The 6,653-nt window shown below is 29.2% G+C and overlaps 1 pseudogene; it reads right to left on the reverse strand.

The window, feature by feature from the left end:
* Window positions 1-1,815: 1,815 nt before the first annotated feature.
* LOC120131287 lies at window positions 1,816-4,563 on the reverse strand (annotated as a pseudogene).
* Window positions 4,564-6,653: the final 2,090 nt, after the last annotated feature.

Below are 6,653 nucleotides of genomic sequence, written 5' to 3' on the forward strand. Positions count from 1 at the left end.
ATTATTTAAGAAAATTATCAAGATTTATTGGATATTTAAACTCGAAATTCAACATGATCAAGAGACCTTAGTGATTAAGGGGATTGTTGTTATCCTTGAGGTCTCGAGTTCAAGCACTGTGTATGTAGGGGTATGAGCGTTTATTATCAAATAGTTGAAAGTCTTTGTATATATACTACCTTGTATTCACCTTAAATTTATAAAAAAAAAACTCAAAATTCACAAGACAACTTCTAATTTGTCTAATATTTAAACTTACAATGACCTAAATTGTAATTAGATTAAAAATTTGAGAACACGTACTTATCATTATTTAGTTTAACCACTACTTAATTAAATATTTAATATATTTTTATATTTTTTTACATTTAAATATTTACTTTTAGTTAAATAAAAAATACTATTAAATCAAAATTATATCAAATATACAAATTTTAACTGGTCAAATCCTTTGGACCATAAGGGAGCTCCATCCCTTGGGCCCTAATGAAATGATTTCATTATAAATATAAATTTATACTTTGTCAATACTTTAAAATAAACTATACAAGGGTAATATATTAAATACAATTTGTTGATTAAAACGTGTAAATTAATTAATTATTTTTAATTACTTTCAATTAACCTTTGAGGGAGATTTTAGCATGCCCTGCTATAATAATAAATTTATTATTTAAAGATTATATTTTTATTATTTTTATTCTTGTTTTCTAATTAACTAACATTTTCTTAAAAGAGTCAAAAAGTTTCCCCCTCAAAAGAGTTAAATTATTGTTTAGAAATATTGATTAAAATATTAAAATTTTAACGACATTGACATTGATTTCATATAGAATTGATTGGCGATGTATACTTCAAATATTATATATATATATATATATATATAATATATATATATATATATATATATATATATATATATATATATATATATATATATTTGATTATTTATTAACGTGTCGGATATAATAATGATTTAGCTGTTTTTTAAAAATCGTTGGTTTAATTTAACTAAAATAGATAAAGGTGAATTCAACAAAATTAAAATAAAAACTTTAAGGCCTAAGTTTATCTTTATCATTTTTTAACATGCAATTACGATTATAATCAAAATCAATACAATATGATTTGTATGATTATTATCGTAATTAATCATAACAATATACAAACTATTATAATTACAATATCAGTACATTTATAAAGATAATCGAAATTTAATCAATACTTTTCTGTACTATTAAATCTGTTCTTTATTAACTTTATTTTAGTTAAGTTTTTTAAAATTTTAACCCATTATTGTTTAAAATTAATATAATATAAATATAAAAAAATATTTTTAAAAAAATTAAATCAATTAATTTTTAAATATATATTATATAAATTTAATTATTTAAAATTTAATATAATCATTATCAAAATTTAAAATTTTAACTTTTAAAAGAATCAATAAGGAACATATTTATAGGGATTGATAAAGTTAAAAAAAATTTATGTAATTTTTATTGAAAATCTGTTTTCGCCCATAAAATTTTATAAAAATTCATCCTCTTAAAATTTTAAAAATTCATCCCCTAATAAAATTTTAAGTTCGTGAAAGATTCAACACAATTTAACGATGCCATCAAGAGATGTTAATTATTGTTTGCAGCATTTTTTTCACAACTAATCCAATTAAAAGCAGTGGATAATGTAATCTGAATTTCTTCACAATTAGAGGGAAGTTGACACGACATCTTCTCCACACAAAAGTTTCAGTACCCTCCTTGGTTGTGTACGGTATTACAACCGTATATACATAGTAGACAAAACAAAACGGAAACATGTAGGTGATTTACATGGCAACTCGTATATCCACTTCATCCCAAACTAGTTTTGATGCTATTTCGTCACACTCCGATACATAATCCTGTTTTAACGCACAAAACCACCATTGTCAATGAGCTTGTGCATAATCCTCCTCATTTTTTTATTTGCTTGCTTTACCTCTAGTTGTCTGATCAATTGCTTAGCAGTCGAAGCCGACAAGATAATGCGACGTGCAGTCGGCGAAATAAAGCCTTCATCAACGGCCTTATCCATGAAACACAACAATGAATTGTAATACCCATCCACATTCAGTAGACCCACCTGCATAAAGGAATCATCACTTTTAGCAATGTAATAATTACATTCAATTGACCAACATTTTGTGTTGTTGAATGGTAGGTGAAAAGCCTTTCTCCGATTCAAAGGGAGATCATCTAATCAAATCTTATGCTATCTTTCCATGTGAACTCCATCCAATCACCACATGCATTGATTCTTAGGTTTTGTTATACAGACTCTATCAGCTCTCCGCCAGTCGAGAATTTTGAAGTCCCTGACCTTCGGGCACGAGAGCATCATAACCTCTGAATCAGTTATAGTGTATAAACAAGACCTTTAGACAAGATCTCTAACAGGCTCTCATGATTTACTAGAACAAAATCCAAGATCTTGACAACAAGTGTCTCACACATGATCTATTTAGCCACCTCTAACAAAACATGATGTAAAGTGAAAATAGGACCAGCTGACACTAAATATTTCTTACAGGTTTACGATGGATGCCAAGCTGCGCCCATGTAATAACTTCCAGCTCTCTCAAGGGTGCCATAGCCACCTGATAATTAATTATGAAAACCATTACAATGTGATGCAAGCTCGAATCAATGGATTGAACACAGACAACGTATAAGAATAACAGTGGGAGAATGAATCGATAAGAACTCGTACCAGGAAGCGCAATGAAGGCATCGGCCTGTCGTGCCATTTCCGGGTGCATATCAGATACAGCTCTTACTTCTCCCACAGCCTCACCAATAATCTGCAACAAAACCCCATATGTAATGAAAACATTAGTATTATAATTTTCAAAAACACAGCAGCTTCAGGTAAATAATGATTGATTTCATTGGAAATTAACAGATACATTGCAGACAACTGGGAACAATTTGAAAATTAGATTCAAGGGTCGGAATAGATACCACTGTGGGCATCAAAGTTCTTGGAACACTGCACACAAAATCCAACAACCATAGATGAGTATCATTCCAAATACGAAAGAAATTAGATTGTAACTATTAAAATTTTGGTTTTTACCAGTGACTGAATTTTTTTACTGTAGAGTGTATAGCTTTAAAATGAAATCAGTGGAAGTTGGGAGTATAATAGTGAGGATCAAAGGGATTCTCTTTTCCAAACGATCAAAGCTGATGAAAAGGTGACCTTTGTAAAAGCTTTTCGTAAAGGCACTTGTTGATTCAAGTAGCATGAAGAAGTTCCTTTCTGCACAAATCTATTTTGACCACTTAAAACACACACACACCCCCATTTTTTATGGGAAATTTTTTTTACTCTCTGGTCTTGACTGGATCAGCATTTGATCCATGATGACTGGCTTTGTTGAGAAACCAGCTGCCATTGATGATTCAGAGAAAAATTTGCATGGTTCAAGAGGGAAAAACACTCTAAAAATACCACACGCTCAAAACCCATTTCAAAGTCCCAGAAAAGGACGCAAATTTCATAGCAATGATGTTGGTTTCTGAAACCAGAAGACTTAGTAACTAAGGGGAGAGAGAGAGAGAGAGAGAGAGAACAAACCCTAGAACATGGCGCCCATCAACTGCCTGAGAAACAAGACCCATCAATCCCACGCTTCCACCTCCATACACCAAATCAATCCCTCTCCCCTTCATAAACCAAAACAACACGCTCAAGGAGTCATTATACCAAGGCAAGCACGTTTGTTTCCCTTGGGAAAACAGCAGATTATGATTATTGATTGTTTATTCGTATTAATGATACTGTATTTGTCTTCTTCTTCAATGGGTTCTTTAAAAAAATGGAAGCAAATTAATGAAAGGATCATGCAAGAAAGCTGCTCAACTGACAGACAGGTTACAGCGAGCAAAGCCTATTTCTCTCACTCATGCCAAACATAAAACCCTAAACCTTCTCTCCTTATACAGCTAATTCCCCCATCTACAATCATAAGCGCACGTCGAAGGCTTGATTGTTTAACTTTCAACACTCCTCCCACTTGATAAGAAAGAGAAAGAGAAGAATTCGTATAAGAAACTTCATTTTTCTGGCATCTTAAAGGAATATTTAGAATTTTCAACTATGAAGAAGAAACCAAACCATCCCATTGAATCAGATTTTCCAGAAAACAAAGTAACTATTCAATAATGAAACCAATGGGATGTGAAAATATTAGAATAAAGTGGTAAAAGCAAGTACAGAAAAGGGTCCTATTCGAATTTACTTTAAATTTCCAGGAAACATACTTCCTCAGAAGCTGTTGAAATGTAGAAATGAACGAAAAGAAAATAATATTAATCATCCCCATAATGAAGAGGAAGAAAGTGAGACAATTTTGAGTGTTTAAATTTACCAGTTCCTTGCCCAACTCGACAGATGCTTCTTGATAACTAGCTTTCTTTCCAGAACTGCTCCCACAAAACACACAAATTCTTTTAAACATGGACTTTGTCTCTTCCATCTTCCCTTTCTCTCACTTTTTTTTAACAATAATGATGTCCCTTGAAGAAGAAGAAGGTTGTGAAATGAGAACAAGGTGAGTATTTGTTTATATAGACAAAGGTGAAAAGAAATAGTATGTTTCCAAAAGAGCCTCACCCAACTCAAGAACAGTACCTCTCTTAATTAATAATAATATTTTTAGTTAAACTAATTGAGTGCCAATATGGATTTCTTCCATAATTTTTTTTTTTAAATTTTAATGTTTGATGACATTTGAAGAAGTAAAAATTGTAAAGGATAAAGTATATTAAAGATCTTTAGATTATGTTCTTTCCCATGTTTATTAATTTTTTAATTATAAAATAATTATTTTGTATAGAAGCAATTGATTTTATTAAAATAAAAAATATCTAACTTACAACAATGTTTATACCACAATGTAAATTAAACCACAATAAAATATTTTCCTATAATCACTAAGAAAACTAGTTACTTAGATTACATAAATTATATACGGAAAATGTTAAAAACTTAACCAAATAATCTCGAACACAAAATAGATACAAAAAAATTGACAACATCGATAAACGAACCACAAAAAGATATCAAACTATTAAAATGCCACCAATAAATCGTAAATCATAGGCGAGCGACGTAAACAAAACTATACACGAATGAAAATTACGTATCTGAGTCCAACATGAGAGTCCAAGGTAAGAAAAATAAAAATAATAATAAATAAACGTCAACTGGATCAGTCGGGACGACGTCAAATCCAACATTATAAAAAATGATAAATAAAAATAACGACCAAATGACTGAAAATTACGCCATAAAAAACAAAGGAAAACGTGTCATAGAGGTAAAGTTATTAAAAATTTAAAAACAAGAAAAAATATGTTATAATAAAATAAAAAAAATATTAAATACCGACAATCAACAATCATCACCAAAACTAATGCCGTCGTCGCTCACAAAAAATATAATAACAGTAATCAAGGAAAAAGAGATAAAATTATGGTAGATATGTGTATAAATCGTAAAGTAATTATTAAATTTATTCAATTATTTTAAAAGAATTATTATGATATTATAATAAATATAACAGTTTGATAATATTGATGATAGTTTTGTTATAGTTTTATAAAATTTAATAATATTTTTTGATAAATTATAATGATTATTTTATAATAATTCAATAAATGTAACGATTATTTTATAATTTTAAAAGTTTAATGATTAAAATGAAAATATGAGTATAATTTAATTGTTTATGATACACTTTATCTAATTCAAAATATAAATAATTTATTATTTTTAAATTTTTATACAACTTATGTATTAAATGTCTGTGTTTAACCAACGAAGGTTGGCCTGAGTGGAAAGGATTCCGGTCGCTTAAGTAAGTGGTATCAAGTTTGAGCCCTTGTGGATGCAGAAAACCTTCTTGGGAGATGTCCCCACCTTTCGTGCCCGGCAATATCTTAGAGGATTAGTCTCAGACGAAGTCTGTGATACCTTGGGATACCCAAAAAAATGTCTGTTTTTAAAATAATTGAAATCATTAAAATTTTAATCATCACGTATAAACACTCGTTAATTAATCAATTTTCTATTTATGTTAAGATTTTTTAATTATTGGGAAGGTGAAAAATATTGATATAATTATTATGGAGAGCGACAGGACCATTATCGTTGAGTATTAAATTAATGAAACAAAATAAACATAAAGTGGGAAAATATATCAGTTTCATCATACAATCATTTAATATATTAAATTTGATTGAAGCGAAACTAAAAATATATTGAAAATTATAAGTTAAAATTAAAAAATAAGAAAAAAGCCGTGAGAAAAGCCAATAACAAAATGGGAGCAATCTCGTAGTTTCATCATACAATCCGGATTATAATATTTTGTTATGGGTAAAGTAAATAAATGGTCACGACTATAGAACATTACGAGTCATCTAACTATTAAATATTACAAAATGGTCTCTCGATTATAGGACGTTGTTTTGTTGAGTTCGTCGACTATTAAAAGTTACAAAATGTTCACCTGAATATTAATATGTTCCAAACTCATCATTTTTCGTTAAAAATTGATGGTCGTCTGAGCTAGATATTAACTTGTTGATTAGAATATGATA

Source organism: Hibiscus syriacus, unplaced genomic scaffold (genome assembly GCF_006381635.1).
Source record: "Hibiscus syriacus cultivar Baekdansim isolate YM2019G1 unplaced genomic scaffold, ASM638163v2 tig00110551_pilon, whole genome shotgun sequence".
NCBI classification, from domain to species: domain Eukaryota; kingdom Viridiplantae; phylum Streptophyta; class Magnoliopsida; order Malvales; family Malvaceae; genus Hibiscus; species Hibiscus syriacus.